The following is a 16,990-nucleotide window of genomic DNA, read 5'->3' as shown; positions in this document are numbered from 1 at the left end:
CTGCTATGAGGTAGATGGTCTATTGGCGGGTGGCGCTGGGTGGTGTGCACCCTGTCTGACGTGGTGTTGCATGCTTGATTCAGATTGAGAGACCGTCGTATAGAAATACGCTCTATGTGACAGAATTCTGGAGGATTGGGGCATTTTGCATAGGGTATAATGACAGAGTGACGTCTTAAAATATAATTTTCTGGTAACTGCCTTTGAGTTTGCTACAACAGGGCCAGTCTAGCACATGAGGATCTGGCTGTGTTGGGGGGGGGCGGGGTGCCTGCGGCCGGAGGTGACCCCTCTTCTCCCCCTTCCCCCAGTGGAATTTCAGCACCTGAAAAGCCATGTGTGCCTCGCCGCCATGCTTGGAGACGCGCATACCCGCCTTGCACAGCACTTGCTGCCTGTTTTTTTGCTCAGAATACTGGGATGAATGATACTTTGCTGCCCTAGACAGTCACTGCGTGGTGTCCCCAGTTTTACCCTTTTTCGATCGGGCCAGGAGCTTCAACCACCGCATGGCAGCCTGCTCTGTGAGACATGATAAAAATGCACCTCTCCTATCAGACAGAGACACCCATCGAAATGACTGATTTATTGTTGCAAGTGGACGGGTGCCCCATGAAAAAGCATCTCTCTGTCTCATCCTGTCATAACCATGTAGGCAGAGAGACAGAGGGAAATACAGCAGATAGAAATGCGACTGTGCTAAAAGGGCATGGAAGAGGAAACAGAAGAGAGAAAAAAGAGAGAGGTAAGAGGGGAGGAAAATACTAGTTGGGGGAAAGAAAGGGGAGCAAGAAAAAATCAGTCAATGAAGGGAAGCAGAAAGAGTACCAGAGAGGAAGAGGACAGTACAAAGAGACGTGTTTGAGGGACGTGGGAGAAAGGAAGACCAGAGGAGAAGGAAAAGGAACAGAGGAAGAGAAAAGTAGACCACAGAGAGACGGGTGTGTGAGAGAGAGAGAGAGAGAAAGAGAGAGAGAGAGGAGGGACGGAGGAGAAAGGAGGGGGCTGGACTGGCGGACATCCATGCTTTGAGTTTTTGGAAGGAAGGTTGATGCACATTTTCTTATTCACAGCCAGCATGGAACACTGGAAAACAATAGCATACATTTTAAAGGGCTAAAGTTGTCATGCAGAACAATTTACATATTACAGTAACTGTTGAACAAATTAATGCAAGAAGATACAGGCAGTTTTTAATGTGTTTAATATTTCAAGACTATACGTTCCCACTGCTTAATAAGCCTTGCTTTATAGCTGCATTGATTTGCTTTAAAATGCACCATTTGAAAATCTTTTTAAAATTTCTTTCTCAGGAGAGGGACTCTCCCTAGACCCCAGGTTTGTCCATTGAACTTGTTCACATCACTATCTAGTGTTTTCTATCTGAAAGGGTAGAGCCAAAGCAGTTTTACTTAGTACCCTGGTCCTCTTCAGAAGTCAGACTTGCTTGGCAACCCAGAAATTCTCTGAAATAATGTATGAGTTTACTTTTATGAATGCCTTAAGAACTTTGGGGCATATTATCAAGGACGGGAGATAAAAATATCGTTGCTTTAGCGGCAGAAAACTGCAGCTAAAGCGGCGATAATGGGCTTATCGCCGCTTTAGCGGTCGTTTTCTGCTGCTAAAGCAGCGATAATTTTATCGTCCGTCCTTGATAACATGCCCCTGAATTTTTAGTCCATTTATCACAGAAAGATTGCTGAAAATCACACCAAAAAGATGCGTTGATTCGTTCTCCATACGCACCACCAGTTTCAAATTCCACCAGCCGCCAGATGTTCCTGAACAGAAAAATGAAAACAGACTAGTCATAGACCATTTTTGGTCATAGCGTACCAGAGAGCGCAGCTCTCAGGTTGCAAAGACATATTTAAGACATGCTGAAAGTTTCCCTAGGAAAGCATTCCACCCATTTCTTACCATTGGCTTTGCGTTTTGTAACTCACATTTGCTTGCTTTCTATTTGCTGGCCTTATTTGTTTTAGGTTGTCCAGCATGTCTTAGTCCCTCCCTTGGAGCATAAATTGTTTGCTACCTCTCTGACTGGCTTCCTGTATTCTTCCACACATCCTCTCTTACTGGGAACACCTTTTTCATTTTAGTGAGGCACTCCACAAGAGTACATGTGTTTTCAGTTGTCTCCCTTGTATGATAGTTCAGGAAGCAGTAAAGGTTCCGTACTTCTTAGGAAATGTTTCTTGTTGCCTATCTTTCTGCTTGACTGATTCAACTTATCTCTGCCACTACCACTTTATCAATCTCATATGCCTTTGAGGAACACCGTTTTATCAACAAGCTTGTTTATTTTGTTCAGTGTTCTTTACTTTCAGAATAACTTAATCCTATTCCTCAATTTCATATAGGCACTAGAGGCAGGGGATTAGGGGGTGCTGTGGCACCCATGCAGGATTTCGGAAGTGAATGAGCAGTAAATAGTACTTTTAATTTAGGTTTTATCTTGTTGCATTTGTTGTACATTTAAATACAGATTTCAAATGTTTGGCTCTGTATTCTGAGAGATGTTGGTGTTTACTTTTCTTCCTCTGACTGCAAAGTGAGGAGATTTATTTGACAATTGTGTGGCACTCCACTCTATGATACTCTACTCCACTCTATGTCACTGTATGCCACTCTATTCCACTTTACGCCGCTCCAGTCTACGCCACTCTATGCCACACAACTCGTTGCCACTCCACTGTACAACACACTACTCTACGACACTCCATTCCACTCCATGCCTCTGCATGCCACTTTACTCCACTCGATGCAATTCCACTCTATGCCACTGTACGCCACTCCACTCTACGACACTTTACTCTACTCTATGCCACTCCACTCTAGACCATTCCACTCTACTCCGTTCTACGCCACTCCACTTTATGCCATTCCCCTCTACCTTACTCTATGCCACTCCATTCTATGACATTCTATGGTACTCCATTCTACAACCCTCCAAATCACTCCACTCTATGCCACTCCACTCTATGCCACTTCCCACTACTTTACTACACTCTATGCTACTTCACTCTACTCCACTCCATACCACTTTACTTGACTGCAGACCACTCTCTTCTACACCACTTACTCTACGCCACTCCACTCTATGAGACTCTACTCTATGACAGTCTATCCCATTCCACTCCACTCTACAACACTATACTCCACTCTACACCACTCCACTCTATGCCACTCTATGTAATGCCACTCTAAGACACTCCACTCTATGCCACACCACTGTGTGAAAATACACCACTCTATGTGACTCCACTCTATAGAACTCTACTCCGCTCTATGGCACACCTTTTTTTGACACTCTGCTCCACACAATGCCACTCTATGACACTGTAGTCCATGGTACACCACTCCACGCCACTCCACTCCACTTTACCTCTACGCCTTCCACTCTATGCCACTCCATGCCACTTTACTCAACACCCTTCTAATGCATTCTGTACCTCGACTTTATGCCATTCCATTCTATGTCACTCTACTCTATGACACTCCACTCAATCCTACTCCATTATACTCCACTTCACTCTATGGCACTCCGTTCTACGGCACTCCACTCTAGTCCCCTCCACTCTATGCCACTCCACTCTATGACACTTTACTCCACTCAACGCCAATCTACTCTACTCTTCTCTATGCCACTCCACTCTACTCTGCTCCACTCTCCGACACTACACTCTACGATAGTCCACTCTACCCACTCCACTCTACATCACTCCATGATATGCCGCTCCGCAATGCTCTCCTCCATGTCACAGCACAATGCGCCACTCCTCTCTATGACACTCTATGCTACTCTATTCTGCAGCACTCTATGTCACTTTACTCTAAGCTACATCACACTACGCTACTCTATGCCACTCAACACCACTTTGCACCTCTCTACACCACTCCATTCTACACCACTCCACTCTACGACACTCCACTCTATGTCACTCTACTCCACACATTTGATGTCACTGGAATCACAATTTAAAACACAACTTATGGTAAAGTTGGATTTTAAACTGCCATCCTGAAAATGCCACTTTTAGAAAGTTGGCATTTTCTTACTATAAGCATTTAGTGCCTTCTGCTTGTCTCTGCATACACGTTTGGAGTGGATGACCGGTGGCGTTGTGCATTCCGTCTAGGCAGCCACACACAAAGAGTGCTTAGCTGGGACTGATGGGCCATCCACGTCCTGATGGGCTATCCTGGGCAGGATGGGAGGGAGAGGTGGACACTTACACCTGAAAGGGCTGTGTCCTGTTCCCACTCACAGGGTTGCATACCCCCTATAGTGAATCTGGAGGCGAGGCAGGAAAGAAAGGGACGTGTGCTCTTTAAAGGCATATCTTTGAAGTCTTCTTCACTTCAAAGGCACAACTGGGTATAAGTACTGTTTCTCTGACACCACCAACTTAGAACACTTCTGTAACTGAGGACATTCTACCAGGAAGAAGTACTGCTGTGCTGCTGGAGGGGCAGACACTTTGCTGACCTGCTTAGTTGTGTTGGCCTGCTGCCCTCTTGCCTGAGAGTGAGAAGACTGGATCTGGGACCCTGGGAGGGTGCTCAGATCTGCTGATTCCATCTATTTTGTTCAACCGTGCTGCAGACTGACCACGGTGGGTGGGCGTGCTTTTTCACATACTCTGCCAGCCATGTGGAACAAATTACCGCTGGAACTTCGTAATGAGACAAACCTAATGCCCTTCCGTAAGAAATTAAAAACTGTGCTTTTCCAGCAAGCGTGGGACGGCTGCTAATCGGAATCTGATGCATCCTCTTGATTGTTTAGCTGACCCTAACAAAGCGCTTAGAGACCTCAGGGTTATAGTGCGCTATATAAATCACAATAAATAAATAAATAAATCTGCATCTCTACATCCCAGAACCTAAGTATCTTCAAGGGCTTGTTGGCTTGCGTCCTGTTTTCTGAAGTCCCAGGGATATCAAAGACTTCTCTCTTCAATGTGCAAACAGTACCTGGACACTGTGTAGTGTAGTTCCTATTATCCCAATAGGCTCTGCGCATTGGAATAATACCTCCAATAGTATAGACCTAGACCAGACGTTAACTAGGTCTTCTACTGTCGATATTAGACTTAAAGTTTTGGGTTTGCCAGCTAGCTCAGAGTTCACTAGAAACTTTCTCGAATAGACAAGGAGGAGTTGAACCTCCCTGGATAGACAATAAGGGATTTAGTTTCTGACAACCATAGAACATGACAACTTTGCTCTCCCCTAATCAAGAGTGTATCTCTAGAGTCGTGTGAAAACAAAAGACAACTTATTTTACTCAGTCAGTACGTGCATTCTTAGTTTCACCGGATTGTAGAGAAAAGGAAGAGACGGGCGTGTTCAATAAAAGATGTTATTTATTGATCAGTCTCTTTTCTGATACAAGAGAAATGAATCGATATTATTGCAATACTTATGGTTAAGTAAAGTGCATACAATAAAAGCAGAAGTATAAAATAATACTGTAAAAACATTTATATGGTTTCTAAGCCATATGGTGGTTTAAAATGGATAAAATAGATACATACATATAAACATTTGACTAATCGTACTCAACTGGTGCTTCTAACCACGCCTACCCCAGTGTACCTGACCTAAGCCTAATACGTGGGCGGGGATAGAAAGTAGCAGTCTAAGTTAAGTTTGTTTTGCCAAGTGACTGATTCAAGAATTCTCTGCAAGGGGTTATTCAGTTCCGTACCTGAGGTCTAGGATGGTTGAGGGATAGTATCTCTCGTCTGAGGTCTCGATATTCCAAGCTGCCTGCGAGGGCTGCTCGGAAGCGCCGGAGCTGGATTTCTCGGCAGGAGAAAGGCAGCGTCTCGTTCTCAGCGCGTCAGGAAGGCGGGGCAGCTAGTGGGCTTCGCTCTCTGCTCGGCTTCGGGAAGTCTCGCTGCTCCGATCTCGTCACCACCGCGTGTGTTTGCTTAAGGCAATATCGGTAATATTTATACCTGTAAGGTGCCGAGATTGACGTAAGGATGGACATAGATACGTCAATAAGGATGTCATACGAGCTGGTCGTTAGCGCATTCTTTTACTGAAGTTCTCGGTGAAATCAAAACAATGGCCGCAGGGTTTTTCCCAGGTTGTCATAGGTTTGATTTGTTTTGAGAACTCCGTATGCCTTATCAGGGGCTGGAGGAATATTGCTTGCCTAATTAGATGGCAAGCGTTATGACCTAATCAGATAACGCGCTCCTGTGCCGTGGTCTGGCGTAATCAGATAACGGTTTCTGCATCATGGGATGGCTGCTAGTTAACTCGTTAACCAGAATAGGGTCAGGAATAGGGGGATCGATACAGAACCTATAGGAATACATCACACCCACTCCACGCTTACTATGGCCATATTTACGAATCTAGGCATAGTAAAACATACTGTAGAGTATCGTGTATACCTTACCACCCCAAAATACACATAACGCATTTTGAAATTATGTAACATAGGGGGAAAAAAATAGTCATATGTACTATATGCACTCAAGCAGTAGAATAATGCTAAAATAATCACGCATATGTATACATTATTAGTAATTGAATATTAGAATTACACATGAAATGGCTCTTAATACAGAAGAAAAGTTCGAGACCACTTCATCACAGTTCAAAAATATTTATAAACATACCAGCGGGCAGCTAATGTCTATGAAGTTTCTAAAAATAGAAATTAGTTCTCTAAGAATAGTTCTTACTTTAAGCAGAAGAAAAGTGTCCCGTAAAATTTAACAAAAATATTTTGGGGCTGCTAAAAAATTGCTGTCCGTGAACTGGAGGAAAAGTCGATCTTGCTACTTTATTATTAAAGTTGAAGGCCAAATTCAAGGTGTCGGGAACGCCGTGTGCTAGCTTGTTCAAGAGTCATTATTTCTGCTCTGGTGAGAACATCATATCGTTGAGACTGCTGAAAAAGCTGTCAACAGCTTCCTGTGATAGTTCCACTAATTCGGAAAAGGATGTAACCATGCATTCATGTGCATGATTGTCTCCATTGACGTTTTGATTAGTATTGCTGACAGAAGGTTGTACCTGATCGATGCTGTTTTCATCTTGATCTTCACTACCCCTTAATCGTAGTGGTGAAGTTTCCACGAATGCCGTCATCAGGATTGGCAGCCGTTGAGGGCAGCACAATGCATGAGCCTTTACCGGACCCAACAATGTTTCTGCATCCATTGGCGCATCCGATTGTAGCGTCAGACAGGTGTCCAACACGCATTCTTCTCCGCACATCATGCACCTCAATACAGGTAAAACACATCTTTGCCATATCGGCCGAAATGAAAGAAACCAAGTCATGTTCAGGTCTCTAAGCCGGGTTAGTCTCAGGATTTTTGATATCCGGTCCCGGTATCCAATGGCTCGGATTGTTTCTTCCCTTGTCGCAGGTGTTTTGTCTGTGACACGGTTTGCCATAACGAAATATAAGGACTAAGAATAGGATTCCTGCAATTAGTCCCAAAATGAGGGGAACTCCTCCAAAAATCGAATGGACGAAGTCTGGAAAAATACCCAGTATGGCTTTGAATGGTGTTAATGCCATCGAAAATACTGTCTTAAATACATTTGAGACTCCACTGGTATCAGAAATATTTAAGATTTCATTCAGGATTTCTGCGAAATGTATGGGGGAATTAGTTGATAACAATGAGTGAATCTCTGCAGTCGTCCTTGCGACTAGGAGATCATACGTTTCTTTTGATGACGTGAGCCTGGTCGGCATCTGAAGAAGCACTGTTTTCATTCTGCTTAAAGTATCAACTCGAATAGAAGTAATTTTCAAGTGAGGCCATGCCCTTGCCTCCCTGTCTGGAAAGGAGCTGGGGAACAATAAGCGTCCACAGCACATGACCTTCGCAGTCGTACTGATGAGATAAGGAACCCCGGGCAGTAGACTACAACATCTGCGATCCACAATTAGAATGTAACTCCCGTTATAGAGTCTTTTAAAGAATGGTTCTATCTCTGTTGCAGGTGTGCCTAGCTGGTGACATGAAAGGTTATTTGAGTTCCCTTCACAGGCTCCATGCAAACTAATTCCATTACACAGAAGTGTACCGCTTAGTGACATCGCACAATTATTGCCACTAAGAAACACTTTCTGTCCTTTATTACTGACACATGCATGTGAATAGGGCAAGTTCCATGTTGTCTTAATGTACCCTTTTCCCAATTTTTCATACATGCCAGCCTGTATATATTTTTGGCAGTATTGAAACCTGAAAGTAGATATCGGAATATTAATTATCCCATGTATTATCCATTCAATGACAGGTCGTTCTGACATTGTCAATGGTAATCTCTCGAGTTTCTCAATGCTCAGGATTGTATAATCAGCACCCTTCTGTGCCATACTGATCTGTTTATCAGTAAGGTTAAAGATAGTGAATAGCGACGTTGTGTTGATTAAACGCCAAGGCACATAGCCTGAACGCAGGTTTTGTAACGTCCAGCCAAGCTGCACAATAGAATGCAATTGAGACAGACCGTGTTGTAACAACAGTAAGTCTTGCGATATTATGTCGATTGCTGATGACACAATGCTGTCCAATGAAAAGATTCTGGAGGACAGAGTCATTAACCCATTGTCCACTACAGAAAGCGATTTTTCCAAATTAATACGGTCAATTTCCCGTATACTTTCTGCTGTCTCAATTTGAGTTATCTTCCAGGCCTCGTTGTAAGCTGCATATATAGAGGCTGCTATGAAGCGTTTTTGACGCTGTTTGCGTGGTCCCATAATGAAATCACGCAAGTCAGCACCATCAGTAAGTAAAGTTAGGTGTTGCTTAATTTCTGTCAGTGTGGAAGTTTTTAGCCATTGAAGGCAGAGTTTGCCCACACTGTAGGTGGTGATTATCCCTGGGTGTTGTCTTTGGGAATATCTAGGGTCTGGCCTGGTCAATTTGAACCCCTGTGTGTTGTTCAGGAATCTGTCTTGACAGTTATTAGTATCTGTTGGCCAGATCAACCATTGTTTCCAATCAGGATTTGTTCTGTTTTGGTTTAATACATAGTTTACGTCTATTTCTTCATCTGCAGAGTTATTGCTGTTCATTGTTGGTTTTGGAATAGACGGTTTATTTAAGTCTTTGATTTTGGCTAATCCAAGACAGGTAGTTTGTTGAATAGTTTCATTCAAGAATATAATTTGTTCTGGGATCATGCAGGCTCTAAACAATGATTCTATACCTTGTACTTGCCATTCTTTTGTACCCCAAACACTTTTCACTTCAACATTTTTGTCCCAATAATCAAAACCAAATGTATTCATTTGTTCAAAAAATGAGTCCGAATATATCAATTTTGTGTTTGTAAGCATGGTTTTTGTTCCTGTCTTATTTGACAATTTGAAATAAAATGTTTCAGCATTACTTGTGTTGAACCCTGAAAAGTATGAATATTTGTTATAAAAGGTTCTTGAGCTTCCTTTTGGAGGGGTTGCGCAATGTTCCCATTGATTATAATTTAAAACATTTCTAGGTTGTGCTGATTTATGTAAAAAATGGTTACCATAGTGGTTGTAGCAGTACATACTATCATAATTAGATGAACCCTGCAAATAATCATGTTCGGTAAATTTAGCAGACATCACTAGATCAGACATCATGTTATTAATACTTTCAAAGTCCCAATCATCAGGAAATGAGTTTTGTTTTACAAAGTCACTCAACGAGATCTTGATTTGGTGTGGATATTTGAGGATCTCTACCGGACCATAAATTTCATAGTCAGAATTGTCCCATGCTACCCCACCCGGTATAGGATTGGCTGTGAAATTGACTGAAGAAAGTTCTCTTTTCTTGACGTGTGAAGACGTGTGTGGCTTGAGGATCAAGTTGATTTTCTGGCTTGCTGTGTCCATTTTAGCATATTTTCCCTCAATGAAGCGTCCCAAACATAGTATCATGATGAGCCAAAGTATGAGGATAAATACACCAAAGGATACCCAAAATTCAATCCACGGAGAAATCAGATAGGTTTCTTTCAGCTGTTTCAAAAGTTCCTTAGCTTTATCTTTAAAAGTTTTTGTTGATGGCTGTGTCTTTGATTCACTTAGATCTTCAGAAGAATCTTCAAAGTTGATGAAGTAGCCGGATGCCGTTCTGTCTATTGTTCCAATTGCTTCAGGATTACTGTTTCTTGCAGCTTCAGCATATTCATTTGTTACTTCATTGTAGGTTGGTGTGTCTCTACTAAATGTTTTTATTTGGGTTTTCAGAGGTGTGAGTTCCATTGCATTGTTGCATAGTCCTTGTTGTTGTTCTGTAGGCGTTTCGAATGTGATTAGCCTTTTAGTTAGCACCTCTGTACTTGTAGCAAACCTTGGTGTTCTACTACTTATCGGGAGTCCACTTGGCCTAATGTTTGTTATCGGCCACATGATTGTGGTTTTACCAGGTCGATGGATACAACTCGGTTCTCCTTTTTACCAGCAAGCGGCGGTAGTACAACTGATCTTGTCCCGTTGATGGACAAGACAGGAACTGCTTTTCTGTAAGAAGGCCCAAATTCCTTCTTTACCGCGATCTTTTCTCTGACTAGATCCCCGACTTTTGGAATCCAGACAGGTCTTGCTGGGACAGGTGGTGGTTCTTCAGTGGTTGTTGGCTGCTGTTTCAACTTTATGTTGCTCAGGTCTTTTCTTGTTTCGTTTAAGTCCTGTAAAATAGCCAAACGATCTTTGATATCAAAGCTTTTTTCTTTTACCACTGAAGTCTGACTGTCAAGATCTAAGACTAGCATCCTAGTTCCAAACAGTAATTCGTACGGACTGAATCCCCTCAGAGAATTTCTTGGCAAGTTGTTTAGACTATGTTGGACACTTATTAGATGTTTGACCCACCCAGCTCCCGAACCTAATACCTTTGCTGTTATAGATTGCTTTATGTCACGTTTTTTTCTTTCAACAATTCCGTTTCCCTCGGGATGAAATGGACAAGAATACCGCAATGTAACGCCCATGCTGACCATGGCCTTCTTATAAGCAGGACCCTGGTCCGAATGCAGCATGCCAATTGCGTATGTGCCGATAAAGACTCGCAAATCTTTTATAACAGTTCTGGCGTCAGCCGTTCGCTGGGGCCACATCCATATGAATCTCGTGCATGAATCCACTGCGACCAAGATATATTTATAGTTACCATCCCTTTGTAAGGGACCACAGTGGTCCAGGTAAACACAGGCTAATGGTTTATCCGAGATTACAAGGGGCGTCTGTGCTGGTCGTCTCACTGTTGATACTTTCATTTTTTGACATATTTCACATTCTAGAACATAGTTCCTGGTTTGTCTTCTCATTTGTGGCCACCAGTATCTCTGTTTTAATAACGATACTGTGGCTGAGACGCCAGCATGTACAGTAGCAAGTCCTTCGTGTGCCGCTATGATGAGTCCTAACCTATGTTCCATGTTTGGAATTACTCTATCCCCCACTCCAGGGATTCGAGCAAATGGAACGTTATTTGCATCAGTTATGTATGAGTACTTTACTGGAAAGCCTTTCGGGAGTGTTTCTATCGCATCTTTTACTGTAGCGCTGACAGCTTGTAATATATCGCTGTCTATTTTTGTTTTTGACCGAGTGATGGCAGCTACGGAAGCCGTTTGCACGGCTGCCTTCGCGGCCTCATCAGCCAATGAATTCCCTGCAACGTGAACGCCATCACGTTGATGACTCAGTGTATGTATCACGTGAGTCTTTGGTAGTTCCTTTTGTAAAAGAACTACTTGTTCCCAAAGCATTTTATGCTTGATTGTGCCTCCTTTTGCATCCTTAAAACCATTCTGAAGCCACATCTGTAAGTATTCATTGTAAGACTGAACGCAATAATACGAATCACACACTATGAGTGTGGGGAATTCTCGATCGGTATTTTCAAGCGCCATCTTGAATGCTAGTAGTTCTGCTCGCTGAGCTGTACAATCTCCTAGAGATTGTATTTTAGTGACCGCTGGTTTGAATTTCCCATCGTGCCAGCGACCTTTTACAATCGCACACGCAGCACTGTAAGCTTGTTTACCTCCTACTGCGGGTTGTGCTGATCCGTCTGTATATATTATACAGCCGTAATGTTCTAGAGGCAGAATTTCGGTCGGCGTCGGACATTCGAATTCGTATTGGAGAAACTCTTGTGTTTTTAAGTTAGGATCAAATTCGTATGCCACGTCTGTTGCAGCAAGAGAATTAGCCCATTGTATCCATCTCGGATGGAGCGCTTTAGCATTCGGTATGCTTGCTTTTGTTACAGCCTCTAGGGCTGGTATCGGTGTCACGATTATTATTCGTTTACCTTGTGAAAGGGCTCGTTCTTTTGCTATAGCTGTCTGTGTTGCAGTAAGAATTTTTTCCGTTGGGCTAAATTTCATTTCAGCTTTAGTGTACAAGTGTGATTTGAATGCAATTGGTACCTTTTCTCCCTCGTTAGAGGTCAGGTATGGGAATCCGCATCTTCCTGGGATGACTCGAATCACAAGGTTGCGTGTGTTATCACGTGTTTCTAATTTTGTTTTAATTAACATATCTGTTTGTAAGGATCTCAGAATTTCTGTGTGTTTTTGAGTCCAATTTGATTTTTTAAAATCTGGTTTTATTAGATCATAAAGGGGTTTGACCCTTTCTGCGTAATTTGCAATGTATGTTCTTCCGAAATTTAGGAAGCCTAGAATTGACTGTAGGTTTTTTAGTGTTCTAGGTGCTTGAAATACGGCACATTTCTCTAGGAAATTGTCAGCCAGGCTTTTGCCTTCACTTGATAATTCATATCCTAAGAACAGGACTGTTAGATGGGCAATTCTAGATTTTTTAAAGTTGAATTTGTAACCCTCTGCTGCGAACCCAAGTATTATGGTGTTCACTCTCTTCAAGTGAGTATCCAAGTCATCATCTGTTAGGTATATGTCATCGACATAAGATAATGCTTCATCATCATATGTTTGTAGTAACTCTGTTACCCTCGCTGAGAATACTCCTGGGCTGTTCTTGTACCCCTGGGGTAACCGACAGAATTCTTTTTGAGCGCCATTTATTGAGAACGCTGATAAGTATCTGCTCTCTGGTGCTATATTTTGACAAAAGAATCCATTAGAGATGTCTAATGTTGTTTTATATATTTTGCGCACTATGTTATTCATTAGTGCAGCACTATGCGAGTTTTGTACTGCAAAGGTTTTGCAACATGAGTTAAGGTGTCTGTAATCCAAAACTAGACGATATGAATTGTCTGGTTTGGAGACAGGAAACAAAGGGTTGTTCATTTGTGAGGTGCAAGTTTCAATCACCCCCTGGTATTCTAGTTGATCTAGAATTTCCTTTACCTGTTTTTTAGCTTCTTGCTTGATTGGATACTGCCTTTGTGCAGTAGGTTGTGATTTTAACTGGATTTTGTGAGGAGGAGAGTCCTCATCCCATCCTACATGATTTTTATATAAAGCAGGAGCTTGAGCTACTGCCCACTTTCTTGCAAGTGTATATTTTTTATGAATTGGAATATGATTTGAGAAGGCAGGCATAATTATTTCTTCGCCATGTGGGCACTCCCTGACGAACTCTGGTGGCCAATCTTTTTCAGCTAGAAGGATGTCATAGCCCTCGGAGAGATTATCCCAAAAAAGGCCCCTTATTTTCCTAGTCTTATCCCCTTCTATATGTAAAGTTATTTCATATATTTTGTGAGGTTTGCTAACCCTGGTGTCTGCAGTTTCCACTTGAATGTATTCATTCGTGTCCACTGTCTCCAGATGATTCATAAGGACTTTGCGTGCTATGCTCACTTCTGCTGCGCTGTCTAGCATTGTCTGAGCCCACTCTCCGTTTTTCAGCTGTGTCCTCAGTATTCTCGGCATTGTTGAATACTTTAATGCTGGCTACCTTCTTTTTTGGAAACTGTAATTTTTTATTTGGATGAGCAGGTTCCTTGTCTTTGGACTTGACGTGCCCTTCCCTGGGTTCCGATCGTCCTCTTCTTTCCGATTTCTGCGAGGAAGTCTGAAAAGATTGAGAGGGACGTGTATCAAAATCTTGATATCTATCCGGTTTCTTTATGTTATCCCTATTTCTAAGGTTGTATTTTTTCACAGAGGGCTCCCTTTGGGGAGACTTGGGTCCTTGGTCCGGAGATCTCTCTCTCCGCCGAGGAGACCTTCCTCTGGACTGGAATCTCTTTTCTTTTGGATTGGATTGTTTGTTTCCATCCCAGTTCTTCTTTTGACTGTTTAGATTATTTTTAATAAATATTTTTTCAGGACTTTCAATTAGTTGGGGCTTTACTGGTATTCCACCCAAACTATCTCTACCTAGTTCTTCATAGGATTTTTCTATAATTCTGGCAATTTCAGCTGGTTGGTCTGCTATATCTGTCTCTTTTAACCTCTGGCGGATCGCCACATTTGCTGCTTCTCCTCTTATGTTGGCTAGTAATATTGCCGAGACCTGCTTGAAGTCTTTTAGTAATTTCATACCGAGAGTTAAAGCGGGTTCTGGACCGTATTCTTCTTGAATTTGTTTTAGCACATCTGGTATTACTGACATGGATGGAACTCCATGTGTTTTTGTGTAAATGGAAGCAAAGACTGTACCCCAAGTGTCACAGTCCTCCACGTGTGGTGCGATTCCCGTTGGAAGACAGATAGTCAGAATCCTGTGTTTATCCACAGGGGTGGTGTCTGGAAACACCGCCTCTATTTGGGTGATTTTTTGTGCTAACCAGAATGGTATTTGTTCCCGTTTAGCTGGTACTTTACCTAGGCAGGACTGTATGTTCTGTGGTGTAATTTTATTTGTGTTCCCCTGATGAGGGGTCAGCTGTGGGATTTTAACTACAGGTTGGATGGTTGAAGTCCGCATTATATATTGGACTAGTTGTCTATATATTTTAATTAATTGTTTTAGTTGTACTAAAACATCTGCTGCAGACATTCTTTCGATGTCTGGATGTGGTGTGTATCCGGCTAGGACCGGCCACGTTGCTCCTGGTCTACCTAGTGGACCGAGCCTGGTGATGTGATTATTGTGTTTTAGGGCGCCATTAAACAAGAGCAGATGCTCTTGGAATTTGAGTGGTACTTCCACTTCCTCGAAAGGAGTGTAGGTATCCGGTGGTTCCTCTGTTTTATAACAGTGGAACTCCTTTGTTACAGCATTTGCTGCTGGAAAGTTTATCCATGAATAGAATACCTCTGTCTGCCGATATTCGTGTGCCTCAATTACGAATATGACTGTACCACCTCTTGGTGTCAGTCCATTTTCTATAAGTTTTAACGTTATAGATCTTCTTATGTTGACCGGGATGAGTATTATATCCGGGTCTGCTTCTTGCATAGTATTATCAGCTTCTATTACTTCAGCTGCTACTCTAGCTCTCTCTCTTTCATCATCACTGTCTGGCATTTTACTGTCAGGATGGTTATTCTGTTTGTTTGCAGATCAGGTTTCTTATGGAAACAAAGATGAGATGCACAATATTTTGGAACAGTGTATCCTTCAACGTTGATTTAAACCAAGAACCATACATAGGAGTTCCTTCCTGCGAGGTTTGGCGGATTTTACCTCTCACCCACTCCAGACGTCTTTGGAGTATTATGGGGAAAAGGGGTCTGAGTGAAAAAGCACGACTGAGTTACTCTAAAGTCTTGCGTTAGTTTTATCGCCTATCCAAACACGTTGGGCGCCATGTAGTGTAGTTCCTATTATCCCAATAGGCTCTGCGCATTGGAATAATACCTCCAATAGTATAGACCTAGACCAGACGTTAACTAGGTCTTCTACTGTCGATATTAGACTTAAAGTTTTGGGTTTGCCAGCTAGCTCAGAATTCACTAGAAACTTTCTCGAATAGACAAGGAGGAGTTGAACCTCCCTGGATAGACAAGAAGGGATTTCGTTTCTGACAACCATAGAACATGACACACGGTGGGTGGGCGTGCTTTTTCACATACTCTGCCAGCCATGTGGAACAAATTACCGCTGGAACTTCGTAATGAGACAAACCTAATGCCCTTCCGTAAGAAATTAAAAACTGTGCTTTTCCGGCAAGCGTGGGACGGCTGCTAATCGGAATCTGATGCATCCTCTTGATTGTTTAGCTGACCCTAACAAAGCGCTTAGAGACCTCTGGGTTATAGTGCGCTATATAAATCACATTAAATAAATAAATAAATCTGCATCTCTACATCCCAGAACCTAAGTATCTTCAAGGGCTTGTTGGCTTGCGTCCTGTTTTCTGAAGTCCCAGGGATATCAAAGACTTCTCTCTTCAATGTGCAAACAGTACCTGGACACTGTGTAGTGTAGTTCCTATTATCCCAATAGACTCTGCGCATTGGAATAATACCTCCAATAGTATAGACCTAGACCAGACGGTAACTAGGTCTCCTACTGTCGATATTAGACTTAAAGTTTTGGGTTTGCCACCTAGCTCAGAGTTCACTAGAAACTTTCTCGAATAGACAAGGAGGAGTTGAACCTCCCTGGATAGACAAGAAGGGATTTAGTTTCTGACAACCATAGAACATGACAACTTTGCTCTCCCCTAATCAAGAGTGTATCTCTAGAGTCGTGTGAAAACAAAAGACAACTTATTTTACTCAGTCAGTACGTGCATTCTTAGTTTCACCAGATTGTAGAGAAAAGGAAGAGACGGGCGTGTTCAATAAAAGATGTTATTTATTGATCAGTCTCTTTTCTCGTACAAGAGAAATGAATCGATAATATTGCAATACTTATGGTTAAGTAAAGTGCATACAATAAAAGCAGAAGTATAAAATAATACTGTAAAAACATTTATATGGTTTCTAAGCCATATGGTGGTTTAAAATGGATAAAATAGATACATACATATAAACATTTGACTAATCGTACTCAACTGGTGCTTCTAACCACGCCTACCCCAGTGTACCTGACCTAAGCCTAATACGTGGGCGGGGATAGAAAGTAGCAGTCTAAGTTAAGTTTGTTTTGCCAAGTGACTGATTC

Source organism: Lissotriton helveticus, chromosome 11 (assembly GCF_964261635.1).
Source record: "Lissotriton helveticus chromosome 11, aLisHel1.1, whole genome shotgun sequence".
NCBI lineage: Eukaryota > Metazoa > Chordata > Amphibia > Caudata > Salamandridae > Lissotriton > Lissotriton helveticus.
Note: the sequence above shows the minus strand (reverse complement) of the source record.